Here is a 24,873-nt window from a genome sequence, read left to right as displayed (position 1 = left end):
GCTGTCGAAATCGATACATAAATTCTTTGGTAGAGCTTTACGAACATGGTATTTTCTTCAAATTTCTATTCGAATTGGTCTGGTTTGTGAGTTTATCAACCAGATTATAAAAGTTTTATTAAAGAAAAACAACATAAATCCAAAGTAATTACATAAAATATTTCTGAAGTGTCAATTAAAAACAAGTTTTCCGAATAATTTATATAAATCAGCATTATGTTATTGATTTTATTTTAATTTGAATCATATCTCAAAGTTATAAGTTCAGAGTAACGAACAAAGTCCCAAAAACTATTTCAGAAATAAAATGGCAATAAATAATATCGTTATGATGAAAGCATTAAGTATATACAAGAGAGAGTGGTCCCCTTTATGAAGTTCTAGTGTAGTATGCAGACAAAAGCCCGCATTTGAAATTGATTTGAATGTCGAAGTATTCTTCCATATCAGATAGTTCTCTCTTCAAAAGGATAAAATATCTAGTACTACAGAAACGTGTATATTTCAAACTGACCACGAAAGCACCGATTGCTTTTGCAACATGCAAAGGTTTAACCTCACATCTGACCATAATTTACCGAGCGTTAGATAACTTTGTACATCTTCATACTATTCAATAGATACCTAAATAGTTTTATACAATACTGTAAATATACTACTTAGGTAAATAACATTAGGTAAATACCTAAAAAATATAACGCCTAAATTTTTATTTGTAATCTTTTTAATAAAAAGTAACAGAGTGTAAAATTTTCGACTTATTTGATATAACTATTGGGTTTTTGCCGTGATCAAAATCAGATTAAGTGAAATCTCAAAAGTATTGTTCGACCGATGAGCCAAATATACAAATAATTATTTAAGATCCATATCAAGTTTAGACATATATATATATATATATATATATATATATATATATATATATATATATATGGCCTATATTATATTATTAAATGAACACCGTTCATTCATATTTATAGGATTAACTTTGTTGTTTTTGGAGCTATTTTTAAAACGTACAAAAATGCGGTAATTGACACTCTCAAAAGCAAATCTGAGAAACTTGTGCGAGAATCGTAAACGTAGACGTCTAAAATGTGAAATTATGAGCGTTGAATACCGTTAACGGGTGCGGCGGCTATTCGCACGTGGACGGGGGCAAAGACCCCGTAGAATAGGCCACACAAATCTACCACAAATTGCACTGATTGGCGTGGAGACTGGAGAAAGTTATCAAGTCTAGCTTAAAATTTTTGTGAATGAATTGTTATAAACGATTCTTTAAAGTCATTTAACTCGTATACAATAATAAAGTCCAATGCAACATGTGGCGAAGTAACAAGTACTTATTTTTAAAACAAAACACAAAAAAAAATGAGAAAGTCGTAAAAAAATATATATTTTAAAATATTTAAAGTATATTGTATTATGTTCTGCGGCAAAATTATAAATTTATGAAGATATTTATTTCATAAAAGACTATTATATATGTGATCACTGAAACTTTTATTGTTTATTATATCAAACAATACAACTATTTTAAAAACTATTTAAGTTGAAATGGCAATCTCAAAAATCTTTTATTTTTAAAATGATTTTAATTCTCTTGTAAAGTCAACTCTAATCCTCCTGCGAACTCTGACACTTTGTCCGTTACGCAGACAGGAAAATATTAAATCGTTGTCTGAACCTTTCTTTAACTGCATCATACCAAGTTTAAGTCTTAACATTGGGTATTGTCCCAAATATCCACAACGAATTTGGCGACTGGAAAATACGCAAATTTTCTTCAACACAAAAAGAACCTTTTACGAATTTGAAACTCGACAGTTAGTTTTATATTTTCAAAACCCGTTCCGACTTCCAGTTTAAGCGACAAACGCACTCCTAAATATTTCACTTTTTTGTTAAAAAAATTACACAAAATTCGCCTCATTTGATCCGTTAGAAATTGGTAGTCTAGGCAAGCAAATGCTTTGATTCGAAAAATTGTTTAGTGTGGTATCTTCCTGATTCTCTATCAGGAAGAATTATCTGTTATTAAAATATTATCTTGTTTATTGTTTAGGTACAAAGATAAAGTTAGAGTATTGTACTGTGACAGTTATTAAATAACATTTCAAAACATAATTATTTTTATCTAATTTCGTAATAAAATAATTTATAATAATATCGTAAATGAAGTAAGGTTCAATTAAATTATGAAAAGTACTTTTCGCAGATTATGTAAATGAACGTCGCGCCGAAAATGTACATTTGCGTACACTTAAATATGACAAGCCTCGCTTAATCGCCCTCATACTTTATGTTGTCTTCAGTTTGGAATGAAGTAATTATTTTAATATACGAAAACTTGAAACAGTATTCGCAGTTTATACGAGTCGACTACTTAGTGAGACTTTAAGCTCGAACATTGTAAAGCGATTGTCAAGTGTAGCGTTCCAGTGGGACAACACTCCAGTCATGTTCTCAGTCTTAATTGAGGCGGGAACAGGCCAAAGTTGGCTGGCAGTGCTCATTAAGAACAACAAACAAGTGGCTAAGTACTGGAGGCAGCACCGAAGGAAGTAATCGGCTTCCGCAGGCCGAAACTCACTGTTAAAATACTGATTCACCTGAAAATTACATTCATGTTATGCTTATTCATTAAGTGTTCTCTTTAAGTTTTGTTCCATTTTATTTTAAGGTAAAATGAAGCTAGGAAAAACACATGAAATAGGAATTTCAAGTAGACTTATCGTAAGAAATGGACAATGAAATGCGAAACTTTATGACTGCCTAAAGCCAAATCTACTAACTACATAACCACTCACATAAATATGATACTGCTTCATTAGATGGAAAACAAAATATTTTATCAGTTAAAAATTAAAGCTGTCACTTAACTTGATTGGTTTGATGCTTGCACCCATTACTAATGCACGAAGCTATGTCATACTAATATACTAAATAAGAAAAACAACTTTTAAAGAAATTCGAATACTAGTAGTTACGTGCTGGGCTACGTTTACGCTACATACGATAGGCTTTGTCGAGTCTTCACTTCAAAGATTCCGTAATACTTGAAGACAAAAGTCTTCGAGCTTCTTGCCTGTTTTAACGTACTGTGTCGAGACATGGACACTGACAAAGGGAATGGTCCACAAGTTCAAAGTCGCTCAACGTGCAATGGAACTGGCATTGCTTGGGGTATCTTTCAAAGATAGGATTAGAAATGGGACTCTCTGCATGTGAATGTAAGTAACCGACATAGCCCCCATAAAATAAGCAAGTGGCAGTGAGCCGATAGCCGCTTAAGCAAATGTTTCCAGGAGTAGAGACCGTGTGTTGGCAAACGCAGTGTAGAACGCCTTCCGGCCCGCTGGACCGACGACGATCTACGTAAGACTGCCGATGAAGGCTGGATAAGGACTGCGGAAAACGCCGGTTTTTGATATTTGGCACGCACTTGGGTAGGCCTCCAGTAGGGGGACTGCTATAAACTAAAGTGATCAGTAGTTACGTTACATAATATGAAAATATCAAGATACATCGTCCTTAATTTTTGGGTTCGATCAACAATCGATCGTTTCACCTCACAAATTACGTAAACATAGTTTTACACAGAGAGAAAAATCCTCAGTTTATTTAAGATCAACAACGTAACACGTAAAGGCTATCTAACTATTATACTTCTAATATTGAGATGCATAAAGTAGTAGTTTAGGAATAGGTTTAGGTTAGTTTTAGGAATGAAAAGATTAAAATCCAGTAACATAAATCGAAATACAAAAGAAGTCATTTCAAAAACCATGACGAAAACTTTAAACAAGTACTAACGTTACCAAAAAAAACAGTTTTCTCTTTCGAAACACTGAAAATGGACCTAAAATATTTTGAGATAAGAACCAGTGGAATATAAAGCTTTTGAATTAAACAAGTAGTTGAAATTGCGTGGGCGAACATACAACTGTGATGATAAAGATCTTTTTAATCCAGAACTAAGTATTCACAGGAAAATGTCAGAGTAGATTTATGAATATTTTCTCTTGTTACGTATGTGGGTTGGAAGACTGTTCCTCACTATACATTTTTTATTTATTTTCGCGACCTTTTATAATTTATTTATAATGTATTTATAAATAAGAGACTAACGACCATCCCTACTGTTTTTATTTGGCTAGGCTATTTATAGCCTTATTTTTACGTTAGAACTTTATACAAATGCCAAAACGATATGAAAATACCTAGCTTTCATCTTTGCATACATGTAAATAAAAAATACGTGTTTTACTTTACTACTATTTTATTTTATTTTATTTTACTACCACTAGTTTTCCACATTAGAAAGTAAAAAATAACCCTTCCTGCAGTTGGGTAACAACTTCAACTCATCACCAAAAAGACAAATTAAAAATATAATAATAATAGTTAAAAAAAATAAAACACGCTTTTATAAATAAGCCTAACTAAAAAGTGGAAAGCCTCGATAAGTCTACTAAGTTTAAATGAAACCTGAACGTTTGAAGTGGGTCAAAATTAAGTCCAAAGCAGTCGGTTACAAACATACAAACATACAGGTTAAGCTAATAAAAAGCGTGTAAAAACAATGGAGCATGGTATTATAAATAAAAATCAACACTTAAGTTTTACAAGTAGACCTTTACAAGAACTTTTGAATGTCAATTAGCAAAACTTTTACCGTTAAGTATCTGTAGTTTACCAGCACTATAAGATTTTATACCGAATACTTTGCCCTAACACAAACCGTTAAAATTTTGAAGTTAAAACTTAATCCTGTAAATTTTTTCTTTACCCTCGTGACAATACAAAACTTGCAATTTCAAACATTAATTAAACTTCACGAAAAAAGAAAGTCTAAATCGGTCGGTAAAATCTATGGTTCAAGTAGTTTTTCGATTAACACAACAGATTTGTGATAAAGGTAAGTAAGGTAAGTAATTCGGGTTTTAATTTATGTTGAAGTAATTTGTTTTCGAATAAATTATTGATATCGTATACCAAAACTTATAATTATTTAATTAATTAACTAACATTAATTAACAAAATTAATAATTAGGCTAATATATGGAGTGTCCGTTTGTAATATTAAAATAATCGCTTTTTAATAAATGCGTTTCCAATTATACACGATACATATACCAAAATAACATTTTTTACAATTTTTGTCTGTCTGTCTGTCTGTTTGTTCCAGCTAATAATATCTGAAACGGCCGGACCGATTTTGACGGGACTTTCACTGACAGATAGCTGATGCAATAAGGCGTATCTTAGGCTACTTTTAATTTAGAAATTTATTTATTTTATAACTCTGGAAATTGAACAATAACTTTTTGTTAAATCCCACGCGGACGTAGTTGCGGGCACAGCTAGTTTTAAAATAAATAACAATTATTGCCATATAAGCAATATACATACAGTGTGTACGTACAATCGAGGTTAATATTTGTATTGACAAGACTCTATCCATAACACCGCCATTTAAAGTTAAACGAATAATTAGTTGCTACATCATTACATTACGTAAAGGCTAATTAAGGTAATAATAAATAAAAAACATTTACCGTCGCTTTCATTAAATATATAACGCTGAGATCATCTCATTTAATCGTAGTCACGTGTACCCGTAACATTAAGTAAAACCTAATTACTCCGAAGGTCTCGTACGTAATTTGTCTCGTCAAAGTGACAAACTCGGTGTGTTTAAAAGTTGAATTGAACAGTTTAATAAAGTTCCGACGAAAAGTTAGAATAGAATCCTTATTTTTAACCGACTTCAAAAATAGGAGGAGGTTTCTCAATTCGACCGTATATATATTTTTCTTATGTGTGTTCATGTATGACTTCGTCGTTTGTGCACCGATTTTAGATATCCCAAGGGTGCTACCATAATAAGAAGACTAGGATCTGATAATGACATCTCAGAAAAATCGAGTTTTCCAAAAACCGTAGTAGCGACTAGTGCGTTTATTAATTTTGTTTATCTACTTACGTTGTATTAGTTGTCGATGTAATTGAAGTTGATTATTTTGCGTTAGCTAGCAAACAATTATTTATATTGCGATATGAATTTAAATATTTTTAGCTTTGTTTTAAGTATATTGACACAAATGAAACTAAATGGTAATACCTAAAATTGGAAGGAATTCTTCTACATAACTAAAGCAAGCAAAAGACGCTTGTGAAGAATTTATCATATAAGAAAGACAAATGATATCCCAGAAGTTTGTGTAGTTTGCAAACATTCTTCTTCCTGTCATCCTGAGATATCGATAAGAAATTCCATTGTGTAGCATAGTTTAATTTAAGTGTACATGTGTGTATGTATGTCAGTAGTCCGCATTGGTGCAGCGGCACAGCACTGACTCTTGCGCTGGCGGTTGCGGGTTCGGTCCCCGCTCACGTTAGATATTTGTATTGGCCATATAAATGTTTGTCGTTGTCTGGGCGTTTGTGCTTGTGTATTGTGTGTATTTTCGGACCTCCGACACAGGAGAAAATCCTACTGGGGGCCGTTGAGTGTGAAGCGTTTAATATTTATTTATTTTATTTATTATTATTGTACGTTATTCAGGATACTAAATTTTTATTGTATATATTGATATAAAAGTAATAAATATGCACAAATGAGAGGTTAAGTGCGTACACTTGTCTAACGTCTCAAATTACCGTCGAAGTGGTTGCATGCAGCGAAGTAATGCATGTTAATCCACCAACTTCACACTTGATGCTGAAAGTGTTCACTAGAACATCAATAGTGCAACACTTTCAACGACTTCCAGCTTCTCTCGGCTTTGATAATCGTGTCTTCATTAAGCTGAAAGCTTAACGTGACTATATGTGGCTTGAAATACTGTTAGGTTCTTGTCGGAAAAAAATAATAATTTGACAAGAAAATAAGAAATGATAAAAAAATGTGTAAGGCTAACTTATTTTTTAAATATCAAATAACTGTTAGTTCAACTTTAGGCCAGGCAAGCAGAAACCTGTCTAAAATCTTAGGCTAAATTAGGTAAACGTAATCAAAAATAAATATTCATCATTTTACTTTACATCAAACAAGAAAAACAGTATGGACTCTCCTGAGGAAAACAGTGTTTATTAATTTACGTAGGATTATTTCTGCCTAAGACAAATTAATTTATATTCAAATTCAATTTTATCGGTAATACTATTAGTTTCTTATCTTTTTAAGAAAATTTATTTAAAATAAATCAAAAAGTTTTTATAAATTGGATCACAAATAATCCAACAAATGGAAATAAAAACATCGTTGCTAAAATAAATGTTTATGCATGTGTCGTTGATAATTCAGCAATGCTTTAACATAATGGCCCAGAGTGTCACGCACCGCGGACCACGACGTACACAATCCATAAAGGGACATTACGCCGAACTGGCACGGCTGCCGGCGTCGTGAGATATGACCACGCAAACCAAACAATATTAGCTTTGCAATGTCTCTCAATATTCGTTCGAAATATTATCAACTATTACTCAACTATTTATAAATCCATAAAGTATAATTTTGAATTTAAAAAATATTCTCATATGTATTTCATTCGTATTGCATATAAACGACCTTTAGTTGCAAGTAGTAACCTATAACCTTTTGAATTTGCGAAGGCGTTTCCACCTTTACAATATTCCGCTTAACGATCTTTAAAACACCTACGCTTCTAAAGTAAAAGGAAATATATACAATTCCTTAATGAAAACAAAATTGTTTAATTTAAAGGCCTGTAATAATTAGTAGTACAACTACGTTGTAGCGTACCGCTACAAGTGTTTATTTACCTAAGTATAAACACATTCCGAGGTACAAGACGCCAATAATTACAATTTTACGTCATATCGTAATGATAGTATCAGCTGGCGCAGTACAGAAATAAATTTCAGAAGTAGTGCGTGAAAGAGGCCGTAGGTTATACGGCGCTACGCTCTCGTAGCGGCAAACATATGTTTAGACCACGCGGGCGGCGATCGATACGCGACTAGGCGGGCGGAATGCACTTACCGTGGTCATCTTGAAGTTTAACTTTCGCTGTAATACAGTCTCGAGGTGTAGAGCCATTTTTAATATGTTTCGCGTAGAGTCCGATATTGAAAGCGAAGAACCACTATAACATAGTTTAGTGCGACTACAATAAGTAATAAAATCGCGTAAGCCGTGCGTAGTGTATTCAGCGTGGCAGATCGCGTGTTCGCACGGCCATTTTAGCCGTCTGTCAAAATGTTCTAGCGTCCACCGCGCGGCGCTAGTGTCGGCAATCGTTACGACTGCGCGAGAATAACCGACAGCCGACAACCGACAGCCGGCAGCCGGCACCAAAGCACGGCTACGATGAGGAACGAATATTAGCAAGATTTTCTAATTTCCACCACAACTTTTTTTATTAATAATAATAATAATTTACTCTTTGTTTTACACATAATTATAAAACAATACATAAAAATAAATGTACAACAGGCGGTCTTATCGCTAAACTTTAAATTACCGTCGTATTTAAATTTGTTACCAAATTTGTCGACTCAGCTGTGCCACAAAGTATTTGAAAAACTTACGTATGTAAAAAATTTTTGTCAATCATTTAATCGTACTATTAAGATAAATAAATTATATTTGTTCTGCACTTTTTTATTTATTATACAACATCCACGGGTTCATAATTACCCGCTCCCTTTTTTTTAAAAACATCTAGCGTTTTATTGCTTATCCGCGAGCGGTTTTTGAAGTTAACTTCTTTACGCACGCCTGACTTGGGAAGTAAGCTCGTGAATGCGTGACGAAAAGTGTGATCGGTCGCGGCGAATGGAGCAAGAAAGAGAAGTCCGAGCAGACATTTTCTTTCTTTCTTTCTCTCATAGCCAGTTGTGTTTCATATATCTAAGACACAGTGCAGACCTATTGTTAAAAAAGTTTTACTCCAGTCGTGTGGTCTAAAACAAACTTATTGGTGCAACGGTCACAGCCATGGATTGTACCTGTTGCGCTGGCGGTTACTGGTTCGATCCCCACACATGACAAACATTTTGTGTTGGCCATACAGGTGTTTGCCGTGGTCTGGGTGTTTGTGCAGTCCTTGTGGGTCTCCCCACCGTTCCTCGGAGAGCACGTTAAGCCGTCGGTCCCGGTTGTTATCATGTACACCTGATAGCGATCGTTACTCATAGTAGAGAATATATCCACCAACCCGCATTGGAGCAGCGTGGTGAATGAAGCTCTGATCCTTCTCCTATATGGGGAAAGAGGCCTATGCCCAGTTGTGGGATATTATAGGCTGAAGTGTTGGCATTCCAGGCCAGCAGTCCTCAGACTGCCTAGAAAAGTTAGGACATGGTCCGACACTGACGGTTTACTTTTGACGGTTTTTATATATATTTATTGCTTTTTTTACATATTTTTCATTACATCGATAAATACACTGTGACACATATAGGTACATATCCTAATATTATTTGTATATCTAAATTGTTACTCTAGATTAGCACATCAAACTTCAAAACGATATTGTCATTTTGAATTTTTATTAATGATTGCTTATTGACAAATTTACTCATAAACTAATTCTTTGTATTACTTGACGTGATAATGCATGTTGTGATAACCTGTAATTAAAAGAGCATTGACATCCTATTGTAAGCCCTGTTAACAAATTATTATTAATGTATCTTTTGTTAATTATCCTTTTATATATATGACAGAGGAAGTAATGAGAATGGAGTTCATTGCTGGTTACATGAAGACTATGTCAATTAGCTTAGAAAATAATTTGTTAAATCTTAATTTTAATTTGTTAAATTTCTTAGATTTTTTTTATTTTTTAATTTTAATTTACTTTAAAAGTTATTTTTATAAAGACTTTATTATTACACATTATGTCAGAGCAGAGGGTAGGCCTCGAGCGGGATCGAGGCGCCATCTTAACGTTCGGTATACTTACTATAATTATCAATGATAATTATAAAAAATAATAATGAATATCTCATAACATGATCGTCTATTCCTAAGGTAATGTTTTTTTTTGGTAAATGTACATGGAAATAATACATATATAATATATATTATAAATACAAATATTACACCCAGGCTAAGGCAGGAATCGAACCCACAACCCGCGGAGCAGAAATCAGGGCCGGTACAAACTGCGAAAACGTGCTTGTCAAAAAATTAATATTATTTAGAAATTATAGGAACTGAAAATTTAGGACCTTTTCACGTATGACATTTATAGTTAGTTCATCTTTTGTGCGCTAGTCAACTACCAGTCTGATCGCAGAGCTCGTTCTCGATTACGCTTCATGGAAAAGTTGTGTGAAAAACAGTCCTAATCTCCTACTTTACCATACAGAGTTTCCGCAAATGCTTGAATAGCTATTTATGTTATATGCAATAAAAAGCGTAATTATAAAATTTCGTCTTTCGAAAATTTTTTACTTCTAAAATTTTATGATGAACTTTATCTGATAAGACAGGAAATAATTTAAGATACTGAGACGTAAAAAGTACATTAAGACTGCACTTTTTATATACCTATATAAATATAATTTTAATAATACCTAGCCGGGTGTAAAAATTAAAGTTAAAATAATATTTATAAATTCAAAAGCAGTCCAAAATTAAAATTTTAGCAAATATAACACGCACTTTCATTCAAAATATTGTTCATGTGCAGGTTCCAGAAGAAAAGTGAGACGAGTTATGCGCCATTATTTTGGGAGAATTACGATGGACTGAATTCTGCAGCGCGATCAGGTAGGAGGTACCAGTAGTTGAACCATAGAAACCTTTTCTATCAGGAGTGATGACATGACTCCTGATAGAAAAGGTATGACTACCGATCTTTGTACTACTATTTTGAGTTGGAGGAGTTCAGGTTCACTCAATGGGGTCTTCGCGAGATTCGACTCGTTAGGGGAAAATGGTGGTTTGACTAAAACTATTAAAAATCTTCCCCATTTTTTTCGTAAACTATGGCCTCGTATTTGGCCGAGGATATTATGCTTCCATAGTAATCGGCTATGTTGCCTTTTACATATTCGATCCTCATTTGCAAAAGAAGACTCCTCTTCCCATTCGAAAAGTGCGATCACTTTTTCCTACACTTATGAGCATCAATAGGCCGAATTTTCTAACATTTGCAGGGTTAGCGTGTCGATTTTATTTTCTTTATGCTTGTTCTAGGCGTACTCCCTTTTATCAGCAATGCGAGTCCTGGCGAGACCTCTAATCGATCAGGGTTCTCCAATTGATAAAAGGTGATATCTATTCTTTCTGCTTCGTCGCCCAAGAAGAGAATCACGCCCCGCGTTCTTATACCAGATTCGCTACGCTTGCCTTTTTCTTTGAGTAACTCTGCGAACGTGGTATACGTATATTGCAGGGTTTGCTGGAAACCCTTTGGTGTTGCTCCTCTAGAGATCAACCTATACAGAGCCAATGGGACAGTCTGAAGTGTTCATCTAATGGAGTCAGATTGTTGCCCATGTTGTGAAACGTTTCGGGAAACTCGTGTAGCTGTAGCTATGTGAGTGTTTTGATTAGATATATTAGTAGAGTAATGGACAGTACGGTGGTCGAGCCGTTTGGCTTAGCGGCCGCTTGAATGGCTTTCCTGGTAAGCATCAAAAAAGGTGTTTTCATGGTTTCATTTTCTAAGATTATTCAGAGAAAAGGCTGGTCTAGTTTCACTTTGAACTGAATTTCCTGTTGCTGCCCTTTTGGCCAAACCAAGGTTTGCATTCCAATGATATATGGAATACTCTTTTTCTCGTAAATGGTTGCAGATAAAGACAACGATTTTGCATCATTTTACGGATAGTATCTTTAATAAGAGATATCTATATCTATACTAATAAATGGAGAGCCGTTTTTTTTGTTCGGTTATACTGCGAAAACTACTGAACCGATCGGTATAATACTTTCGGAAATTTTTTTAGTTTATATATATATATAAAGTTTTCTTAGTAGCCTCATAGAAGCCAAAAATATGATGTTTAATACTTTGCAGTTGTGTTGCGTCTGTGAAGATATAACTTAAAAACGTGAATATTTCAAAAATAATACATATTTTGACATATTAATTAAATTTTAACACGTATTTTATACAAGTTATATATAATAAATAACGTTTAATAAGTCCACCACAAAGTTATTGTACCTGACTACAATTCACTGTTAGCTTACTTATATAACGTATTCGAAACTTTAGTAATATTCACCTGCCACAAAACTTTAAAATGAATTCACGAAACAAACAACTAAATAATATAATATTTCACTAGCATAAAAGAAATTATACGTCGATCGCAGACTTTCTGTCTGAGTTTCTTCTATGAATTTTAATTCCTTTTCACTTGAACATCGGCTACAGTTAAACAATACAAAGAAAAACAGTTTAAAAATTTTAAGCTCTATACGCTAAGCTTTGAACAATACTCTATCAAGAACTTTCCGTTCTCTCTTCCTGTTAAAGAAAAAAAACTGTTAATTAAGAATTTAATGTTTACGTATTTATTATAAACTTATTATATTATGAATACATAGTAAAGACACAATTTTTTAAAAGTTAGTAATAAAGTATGGTTCATTTGTCTTGATGTTTTCGAAATGTAAGCAATAAAACGATTCTATAAATTTTAAAATAAAAAAGTAATTTTCTACAGACTCGTTTCAATAACAGTTAACGTAATGTCAACTAAAAACTGTATTTATACTCATAATATAAACCACTAGGTTTTAAATATTCATACACGGACAATATGTATATCTTCGCACCCTTTGAAGTTGTACTTCACAAACATCTCTGCAAATAACCATTTGAAAGTAAAGCTTGGTAACAGCTATGTTCTCTGAGCACTTTAGACTGTGCACTGTGCGATAGGGACACTATTTCCTTCTTGTGTACTCAAACTACAAACAGAAGTCAGTCTCGGCGTTAGCTCGCACGCTCCTAAAGCCTTAGTGTTTCGAATTTAAAATACAGCGTAGCGTTAAAACATATCGTACTATTCTAAATATAAGATTAAATTTTAAAAAATGAACTTTATATAGTAGCAATTTCTGATCATATTAATTCTTACGTGGTTTTATTTTTTAAAAGTTAAAAAATTGTTCTATCGTACTTAATCTGTAAATGAAGTAAGATAAACACTATTAAACTATAAACACGTTAAAAAAGCACCAGTTTTTTGTCATAAAGACCAACGAAACGAACACAGGCTATACACAATTGAAAACAAATTTGTTCAAACTCGTTTTCAATTTCAGTTAACCTACTTTTTTTGTAATTAATTTTCTGTATCCAACATGAATTCATTTTAAAAATACTTATGCAGAATACAGAATTTTTATGGACGATCATTTTTTATCCTAAAAAAAAAATATATACATTGGTATAAATATAATATTTTGTGTCCATTCTTTTTTGTTTTTAGTAAACATTTAATCACAACTACATATTTGCTACAAATAACAAAATTGAAGACAAATCAATGATTATAGTAAACTAGATAAGTTTTGTGAATAATTGTACGACTGAAGTTAGTTGTATAATATATACTATACAAATTATAAAGTAATTGATATTAATATATTGTCTTTCTTTATATGTGCTTACGTAAAGTTATCATACATTATTTATATGTTGTTGTACTGACTACTTTTAATGATTCGATCGTCATAATATCGAAGTTGCTCATTTTAATTTTTTTTTTTTTTTTTTTTGTACAAGCCGACTTAAACGATACATCTACATTTTTTTTATTTGAATTCACGACCTTGGAGTGGAAATCAGGATCACTGCCAACTACATCAATTTTAATAACACGAATATTATATCATCAAGACTATTTCACAGAAATGTACTTCAATTAACTTTTTTTTGCAACCGCTTGGTGTAATGGTAAGTATGTTCTGTAGGATCCTAAACACCAGAAGCCATGGGTTCGATTTCCACTCGAGATTTGACCTGGGTGCCATTAGGCTGTCGGCTTTTTCGGCAACATAGACATCTGATAGCAATTATTATATCGTGGTAGGGAATATATCCGCTAAACCTCGATGAAGCAGCAACATGGTGAAATAATCTCCGACCCGTCTCCGACTCCGATCTTTTTTTATTATGACATCTTGATACAAGATAAAAACATAATCTAGAATTTAAATTATTTCAGGTATATTACGTAACAAATCATATATTCATGATATAAATTCGCCACTCAAATTAGGATAATTTTGTAATCATATTTTTGCATAAGTACCTACAAGCGGCGTACTTAAGTTCTTTGAACACTAAAGATAATTCATCAGTCTGTCGGGAGTCTAGACATTTAAGCTTTAATTGCCATTTAAACAGAACTTCAATAATAAGTACTACTTTAAGTATTCCGCCTCTACAGAAAATTAATAAAATTAGCTGCTATCAAATATTATTCACTGTTATTATTGACTGGTTGATTGATATTATATTTTTCTTATGTTTTTACACGCTGTCATGAACGTTTAAACGTATTATTTTTGAGTTATAAAGATTTTATATGATATTCGCATACCGTGACAAATTTAAATTTTTGCAAAGTATTTATTATTACGATAAACGAAAAAACAAATCCTCTAAAATTGTAATGCGACAATTAACAATATATAAAAAAATATGCAAAGTCAGTTCCTAGATAGCGACTAATATTGCAGAACACTGACTGTAAGCGACACAATATTATCTATGACCCATGTACGATATAATCTGTAATGTGGTACAAATTTGTGTGTTGGTAAAATGTTAATTTAGTGTAAGATATATTATAAGTCATTATTGTAGTCGTCCAGTAGCCGTCACTGCGATCGGCACGTTTAAATTAAGTCATTTGTAAAAGCTTCCATCTATTCTTAAATAAATATATCCTCACCACAAGTGTTTTATATCCGTCCAAGATCGACCTTCTACACTGACTTTAAGTATAATTCGTACTTGAGCAGTTTTGTTCAAAAAATACAGCACAATAAAACACCGCCGTCATTGACATCAACAAGAGTCCTCTCATTGATGTCAATTGACTTTTCATTTCCATTCTGTTCCGACACCGCCCTGTTATAAAAGCAATAACTACGTTGAAAATTAAGCGCCCTTCCCTTACGTTATCATGATTAGAACAGCGGCATATAAGTGCTTTCCAAACGCCGTGGAAAGAACAATGCACACACTCGTCGCCCTTCATTCTTAAACAACAAATCTTCCCCACTAGCGACTGTAGTTTGCTCATTTGGAAGAAAAGAAAGCAAACCCTCGTCAGTAGAAGAACAATCTTTTGTTGGAACCGCGTTTGTTCCTACTGGCCATTTCACTAATTGCGACCACCTTCTTTTGTCTGCGCACAAATTAGACGTAAATGTTCGCAATTACAATAAATTTAGAATGGAAATTCATCATTTCTCGCAATTAAGTGTTGATGTAGAAAACGCTGACGTCCGTATTTGTTTTTACTGGCTCTTAAGCGTCTTTGTCTAGTGCGTTTTAATTATCACGAACAAATACATACAACAATAAAACATTTTAAAGCGATTTTATATCATTTTTCATGTAATTTTTATTTTCACTACTAACTGTTACAACAGGTCATAATGCTAGTAAGTTTTCTTGTAAATTATTTTTGTTACTTGACTGCAATAACTTGTCGACGAAATTTTAAAAACAAACAGACACAAGGCTTAAGTTAAGCTTTCGAGAACACCACTGAAGAATGCCGCCATTCTTTTTGCTCGTTCGTGCTTTTCGTAATAAAGGCAGACCAATAATATATAAAATATTTTATACTTCTATTAGTGTTCTAAAATTTTTAAATATTATTTCGTCCAAAATGATTGATTTTGTTACATCTAAATTTTATTATATTAAATTGTATCTTTGAATTTACAGTATTGCAATTAAAAAACCTTTTATGTATTTAGTAATAATGAAAAAGAAGCGTAGCGTAAGTTTGAACAAAGTTTTAAACCTTCCAAAGGTACTTTTAAATAAGTTCACTTAGACATGTCGTTGAACTCAGTTTAGCAAATTTAACAGACGTTACCTTACTGAATAGATACATCTTTAGATAAAACACGTACCAACGGGATTGCCGCCTGTGATGTTTACAAACTCACCAATGCTCGTCATTGCCCATTTCAATTTCCATTTCCCCTGTAAACACTTATAAATACTGTATTTAAATGCTACAAATATTTAAATACATATATTTCGGAATCTATAGAAAGCTATTTAATCCATACTAATATTATAAATGCGAAAGTAACTGTGTCTGTCTGTCTGTCGGGCTTTCACGCCAAAACTACTGAACCTATTTAAACGAAATTTGGTACACAGATACTCTAAATCCTGAAAATAGCATAGACTACTTTTTAATGCGAAAGAAGGGGTGTAAAGGGTTGAAAGGGGGGGATAAAAAGCTGTATGTATGTATCGTCATTTTTAGAGCAAGAAGCTTGAAATTTATTTTTGAGATTGTTGAAAGTTTTACCGTCCAGGGTGTAAAATAGCAATAAGGAATAGAAGATGAAAGTTTGTATGGAAATATGGAAGGTTTATATGTGAATGTTTTACAAGTTTGTGACAAGAGACAAAATATTAAAGCTAGTCTGATCTCTAAAATAAACCAAAAGATTCGTCCAAAATAATCTGTCCGCGTGTCTAAAATAAACCAAAAGATATGTCCAAAAAATGTGTTCACGCGGACGAAGTCGCGGGCACAGCCAGTATGAATATAAATAATATGATAAGTAGAAAGTCACAATATTAATGAAAAAGTTTGTTTTTCAGTTTCGTCATTTTATGTTAAAATCGTGAGAGATAACTTTTCAATAATTTTCAAGTATTTAAATATATCTGTTTAAAAATCAATACACTCATATTTAAGCCATTGTAGTAATAATATATAAATTAGTTTTTCATAATATATATATAGCTTAATTTTTTGGTAGTCTTGAGGGTGGCAAAACTTGACAAGAATGTCAAAACTTGTTGCATGAGACCCCTTATTTATTAAAACCATACAATTTAAAGAAATTACATTTCGAAAACTTTTATTTAAGATTTTATCAAAATCTTTTTTCTCATCTAATCATCTAGGTATCAGTGGCGTGCATAAAGATTTTAGACAGGGTAGGCAGTCAAAAAAAATATAAACAGCCACACTGCACTTCCTTTCTCGCAATTTTTTCCTAATTTATTTCAATTTTGTTGAGGATAGAGACTTCTAGATAATTCCAAGAACAGACAAGTAAAGTATTGAACACGTAAAGTGCATTTATACTTATAATGCAGGCATGCAAATACACGTACAGCCACCAACTGATACTTATCAAACAAACCAGTACCTACGATATATATACAGTAACCTGGATAGTCACAGTGACCTCATAAGGCCGGCACTCTGATGATTTCGTTTGTGTCAAACATAGGAAATCATTGATAACACTATTAATTAGTAACGAAATTGTATTCTTAATGAAAGTACTTGTTTATTTATTAATAAATGAAAAATTATAACGTCATCATTATCTATGTATATGTTAAATCGATACGCCTGAAGAATTTTTAATTTATCCGTGAAATCGAACGTGTTGAATTTCGATGTACTATTTAATTTCATCAAACACACGTCTCCGTTACATATTTCACAAGTAATCTTATTCATCACTAACATATTAATATTTTCACTAATATATTAATCGGATACGATTATGCGACCGGGTCAAAAATCATAATTATTGGTAAAAACGGTATCGAATTCAAGATAATTTGATGTCATTGTTAAACCGACCAATGTCAAAAACACAATACTTTGTTCGTATTCCATATGACGCGCCACATTACAAAATTGTAGGATTATATAATGTCCTACTGTCATTGCTAACATTTTGTTAGCGTCGTGGATTCGCGCGAAGCGCTGATATCGCGTATATGATGGCGGGTTTTTCAATTGAAGCGGATTATGCTTTATGTATTTTTCAAAAATATGTAATGTTCATGTTTTATATATCATTTTTAATAACATGCCAAGGTAGGCCGTGCCTTTCTGCCTATATGAAATGCACGCTACGGCTGTATTATATGTTCAATTTTGATTTTAAATTTAAAAAACGTTTGTGGATAACTAAACTAAAAAGTGCCGGACCCTTTGGACCTCCTTACTCAACGCAGACAGAGTTGCCGAAAAGTAGGATAGGTGATGAGAGATGAACTGTATGTAACATTGCCAAACATAAAGGTAAATTTCAGGAAGATTTGACGAGACTTCGTTAAGCAAGGTTGCGCTGTGTAAAGAATTAAAAGCATTCCTTACGTCAACTTTCAGCACAACTTCAGCCTCATTACTTTTTTAAAAAGTACGAGGCGCGTAAACTGCTGCTTCACAGCAGCCTCCTTTACTTCCAAAAGCCTACTTGTAGTGGCTGAAATTTTGTTTGTAGGGTGAAGACTATGTGTCTATATGCCAATTTAGACACCAGGCGGCATAATGTGGTCCCAATAGCAATTGGACAGATGCTGCCGTCTTTTTTGTTAAAGGCACATCTAGCACAGTAAATATGAGACGAAATGTAAAATAGATAATAAATTAATAAGGGATGCCTATACGAGTACATATATAACAAGTATATGAGAAAAAATATTATTGGGACCTTTATCAAGGCAAATAGCACCCAAAACAATGATTGTTACAAGTTTTGTCTGTTTGTCTGTGCATTTGTTCACGCTAATCTTAGAAACAGCTTATCCGATTTAGATGTGGTTTTCACATATATATTGTGGTAAGCTTCATTTAACAATATTAGTGTTTGTTCTATCTCCATAGGTTCATAAATAAAAAAGTTACGCCAGTTTAAAGAATCACGTTCAACATTTAAATACCCAAACGACGGTGTTTATAATCCAAAAATACAAATCAAAAGATATACCCAAAAAATACCGTCCAACGTCACCATTCCATGCGGAAGAAGTCGTGGACACAGTTATTTATATTAAAAATAATATAAAATAAATAGTTAAGAGTTATAAATATGTATAACATTTTGACACACATGAGTTCACGCCATTTTTGGCGTGAACTTGTGGAGGTCTATGTCCAGTAGTGGACTGTGTGAGGCTGCTGTGATGATAACATTTTAAATTAGGATTTTTCCATGCAGTTTTTTTTCCTTTTTATTACATACAGATTTTTTTTATTCTCTACGAGGAAGAGGATTTATGCAGCGAATATAATAAACTATATAAGACTTTACTTTTCCTTTAGATTTCGGTCGCCAGCTCCGTAATCAAAATTAAATAAAGGTTTTTGTTACCGCTAATTATCCGCAAAGCGATGGCGAGGTAAAAGCCATGGAACGATTAAATTTATCTGAATGAGCACTTTGTTATCGCACCAACGAGCTATTATCGTCTATTGGATTACTATTTTTACATACTGACTTTTCACATAGGTTAATTTAAAAATTTATTTATTTATTTATTTAAAAATTGTGTTCCGACTTATTTTGAAAGATAAATATCTCTAATAAGTACGTATTGTCACAACCACGTGGTCACAACAATCACTAGAACTCGCTGTTATACACTTAAATAGACCGTACAGATTACAGTTACAGGTTACAGTTTATCGTGGTCTAGAAGCTTGTTGTTGAATTACTGGTTGCTGGAACCCGACACAGGAGAAAATTCTACTGAGGACCGTTGAGTGTTTGGCCTTTAATTAATTATTTTCTCGCAATAAGTTATGACTTGTATCGGTCTTGTTAATCATAAAATGACGAGTGGTGGCTGAGTGAGTCATTACATGATTCATCAATATTGATCGTTAATTTTTAAAAGAAAGGAATTTGTCATTCCTTTATAACATACACACGGTACACACCCACTATTTAAAGAACTTGTATTATATATATACGAGTACACATAGAAATCGTTCTTGGAAGCAAATCGGATGTGAATCTGGATTGCAAGTTCACATTAATTTATCACAGTCCATTCATAGAGAATTACGGTTAAAGGAAATTTGGAAAAATTTGAGACTTAGTATACGGTTTACTTTCGACATCTAAACGCAACTGTCAATTTTGCTTTGACTTAAGACCTGAACCTTTATTTTTTACTTTTAGAAAAGCTCGGGGGATAACATTTTTTGGAATGAAGTTCCTTACGGCAGGCCTGACATTCGGCTGGGCGACCGAACTGAGAAAAATGTGAGACTAAAACCGTAAGAAAAATATATAACGTCAGTGACGTGATATCAGTCATAGAACTGTATAATATGACGTATGTAAAACCGAACTCATTTAACATTAAGGCTATAAATGTTTGGCATTTTTTAGTAAAATAATGAATTAAAATAGCTATCGTTGGGGTGCAGTGTCTATTTGTATATTCCTTTTTTTTAGAAGTCTCCTAAATGGTAAACAAATATGGCGTAAGTACGGAAATCGACCACAGAAAATTAGATAATAAAGTGACACAAAGAGCAAATGAATGAACAATACTAATAAGCCATAGACAGAGTAAGTCATTTTATATTCAAATACAGTTGAAATTATTTCAAAACATGATAATATGTATATTGAATATTTTTGTTAATAATTAGCAGAGGTACAGAATTTGAAAAAAATAAATAAATAATCGAGCATCTTTATAAAAGGCAAGTTATTTTATATTAAATGGTATAGCGGTAAAAATGTTCAGGGTGAAATTTATATTCAGAAACATTCATAATATAAAAACTTTTACAAAAAACACTACTATAAAAGACCAAACAACAAAATTAAAAAGAAATTAAGAACTAGAAAATATATATAAATTTAAACATTTTTTTTTTCAAATTGTATTGCTTCTATACTATCCGAAGGAACTTCGTTCCTACCTGGTGTCCCATGACACCACATAATTTTTATATTTTTAGTGTAATTATAACTCCGTAGAGAGTTCTCTATGTAATTTTTTATATCGCTAAAAGGTAATTACCCGACTGGCATACCAATTCCCAGCCTAAACCACTAATATACAAAGTTTCAAGTTATAAGAGGATGTCGATTGATAACTTAAGTTTCATTTAAGAAAGGTTTTTTTTGGGATTCGACTTCTAATCGAATAAAACATTGAAAGATTCTATGAATCTCTGTCCTTTTTATTTGAAAATAGCTGTGTTCGCGACTTCGTCCGCGTGGAATTTAACAAACTAATTGTTTTTCAGATCGCAGAGTCATAAAATAAATATATTTCTAAAATAAAACTAGCTTAAGTTACTCCTTATGACATCAGCTATCTGCCAGTGAAAATCCAGTCAAAATCGGTCCAGCCGTTTCAGAGATTAGCCGGAATAGATAGACAGACAGGCAGACAAAAATTATTTAAAAAATGTTATTTTAGTATATATACCGTGTATACATCTAAACATACATCATACATATGCATTTAATAAAAAGTGGTAATTTTTAATATTACAGACAGACACTCCAATTTTGTTTATTTATATAGATATGGTATAATGAAACGGTTTAATAAAGCCACGAAATAATAAAACACGTGCTTAAAGTATATTGTTTATATAATAATGTAAATACGTAAGTTAAATTATTTCGAAATTTTTTTACGTCTTGAATCTCATTAAAACTAAACATTTTTTCGGTTAATATTTATGTATAATACATGGTCTATCAAGAAAAACACATCCGTACAAGAAAAACGACTAAAGGAATATTTTTACAAGTTGTGGATACAGGCGCATTGGATGTGAAGTTTGCAGCCTCCCCGGGGCGCGACCCGCCTTCCCTTCACACCAATATTTGTGAAAATATCTCACAAACTTTTAAAGAGGACAGAATCTTCAGAAATTCGCAATATATTCAAGTCGGAACCCATTACGCTATTTTAATTTTACTCAACGCAATCCACCAACACTGTCATAATATTTATTATTCAAATTCCAGTAGTTATTTTTTATTTTAAACTTTACCATTATTGTTACTCACATGCCCTACTCTATCACTATACCTTACTTTTTCTTGTCAAAAGAAGAATATTAATAGTGTACTTATTACATAATATTATTGTACTTATTTATAATTGTTATAGACTAAATGAAAAATAAGTGAAACGGTATTTACGTCTTATATATTTTTTTTTAGTACGAAAAGTATTAGTAACAAACTGGAGTGTATTCGTCGTGTTGTTCTATTTATTGAACACGTAAAGCCGTACGAGCGAGTTGTAAAGGTAAAAGGCAGTAAGTGTAGTTTTAAATAAAACTAAGTGCACGAAGTTGTAGAGCGGATTTACCGGAAACGGACCCGACGACAGCGACGGTCGTTTTAGGATCGCACCACGATTTCATTCATCCCTCAGTTAGGCCGTTCTGTACATTGAAAGCTGTTTTACGCGGAAACTCTACACTAGGAACCGACCTCCTACCGCTATCACCCTCCTGCTCGCTCGTGCGATTCAAATACCCGATAGACAGAAGCGAATGAACAAATCAATACTGTCTGGAGCCCGCCCACTGGTTCAACTCGGCAACTGCGCTTCCAAACTGTAAATTCGATAAAATAAAACTGGGTAAAAATCATTAAAATAGCATATCGGCGTTAGAAAATGCATCATGCTCGATTTAATTACTGTCTATTCAAAAATATGATAGGGAGTGAAGCCTTACAGCGAGTAGCAGACTTCCACATGTTTTCCACGTGGTCAGATCACGTTACAATGTTTACCTGCGAGCGCTTAACGGTCAGGTGAGATCTGCCGCTACTCTTCTCGCATACTACGTATAGACGCGGTGAATGACCTCCTAAAACAGGCGTTTGCGAATATTTTATAGAGAATATATTCTTAAGTCGTTTACAAGCTAAGTAAATTGTTTATTGGTATACTGCGATGTTAGTATAATCTCGTTTCCGTCCACATGATACACATATTCAGTGAGCGTAGGATCGACGGGGCCTGCGGCTACGGTTTGCATTTTTATCAACCATCGAAGACAAGCAGCTACGTTTTATTCTGCGTGCTATAAATATGAAACCGCTGAAGACGAACACACGGTGAAATAAAGCACTATATATTCATGCAAACTTATCTAAAACTATGCATATCAAGCTGAGACAAAAAGCTCGTCACGATAAAAATAAAACATGATGAATTCTACGTTAGTCGCGGGAAGGTGTAGTTAGAATATTTTAATGGTTTTTCTTCTTCAGTGAAAAAGTTTTATAAATTATGTATGTATTTATTTTATCACACAGCTGTATTCGCTAGAAAACTGTCTACTACATTACTATATTTTGCGGCAGAGTCGCATTTAATGCCAAAAGATAAAATAACCTTTTACGAGGCGTAGTAAAATTTTTTTATGAAGTTATAATGAAATTTAAAAAAAAAAAAACAATATATAAATTCAACATAGTTTTTGCTGTATAATTAATTTTACGTTTTCTGCTATATTTATATTTTTTATTCTATATTTTTAAGACATATAGAAGTAACATTATCTATATATTGACTTAAGGTTATATTTTTCTTTTAAATAAAAAATTAATTTTAAACTATACAGTACTAACATCTTATTAAGGCAGATAATATTGTGGTTCCTTTAAAAGAAATTAATATTAATTCTTTCGACTGCACATGTTTTTTTGTAATTTTCATCCTTACATTCAAGGAACATCGTAAACGAACTTTGCCTAGCCCACTTTGTCCGGCTATTGCCAGTGGAGGCTGGATGAGGATTGCGGAAAACCGGAATGTTTGGCGCGAACTTGAGGAGGCCTTCGCCCAGCAGTGGACTGCAGTAGGCTGATGCAATGATGTGATGTGATATGTTTAGGTACTTCGATAAATAGTTACGAAAACTACTAATTAAGTTTCACTTAAGTAAGCTTTGCATCTTTTGATTTGATTTGATAATTTTTGATTTCACTGATTAATTCAAATCTATTATATATCTTATCTGAGCTTAGTGTAATTCGAGTTAATTTTATGAATTAAGTTCCTCTGATGAATGTTGTTGTAAACTTTACGATTTTGGCTTGGTCAAATACTAGCTTTAAAAATTTCTGCGCACTAATCTTGATATTATTTCTCTTACAATATAATATGTTACTGTTTGCCACTACAATAAAATTAATATTGTAATGTTTCATAAATGTAACAACTGCTAGGAAACCTTAATAAATATAAGTAAATAAATAAAACAATAATAATAGAAGCAATTATATAGATGTGTATAAAAGAAATGTGTAATTTTTTTATTTAATTTAAATGATGATTTTTACTTAATACTAGCTAACCCTGTAAACATTGTTTTGCCACATGTGTTATTAACCCCCTTAATCCCCCCCCCCCCCCTTATAACTTAGCGGTATGAAAAATAGATGTTGGCCGATTTTCAGACCTACCCGATATGCACACAATTTTTTTAAAAACCTGTCCATCCGTTTCGGAGGAGTATGGTAACAAACATTGTGAGACGAGAAATTTATATATAAGATTAAACATAAAGAACTCAAAAAGGTTCTATAAAAATAACTAATGCTTAATACTAATCTGAACTTTCTAATCGATTTTGTAACATAACATCATCAGTATTAAACGATTAATCACAAAAAATAAATTCTATCTTAAATTTATGGACGTTGAGATGATGATGAGGTATGTTTTGTTTACTACAGGTTAAAGTAACTGTACCGTTGGATTTTTTTATTTAATTAGGCTGTTACGCTGCAATCATTTTTAAATAAAAAATACACGCTTGCGTTTAGTGATACAAATGTAGACAATAATTTTGCCTGAATTTCTGCGCATTTATCTTTAAAAAGCAATGATATTTTTATTAAAAAAT

This window comes from Melitaea cinxia, chromosome 9, assembly GCF_905220565.1.
Source record: "Melitaea cinxia chromosome 9, ilMelCinx1.1, whole genome shotgun sequence".
Lineage (NCBI taxonomy): Eukaryota > Metazoa > Arthropoda > Insecta > Lepidoptera > Nymphalidae > Melitaea > Melitaea cinxia.
The sequence above is the reverse complement of the archived record's forward strand: the minus strand, read 5'-3'. Positions refer to the sequence as shown.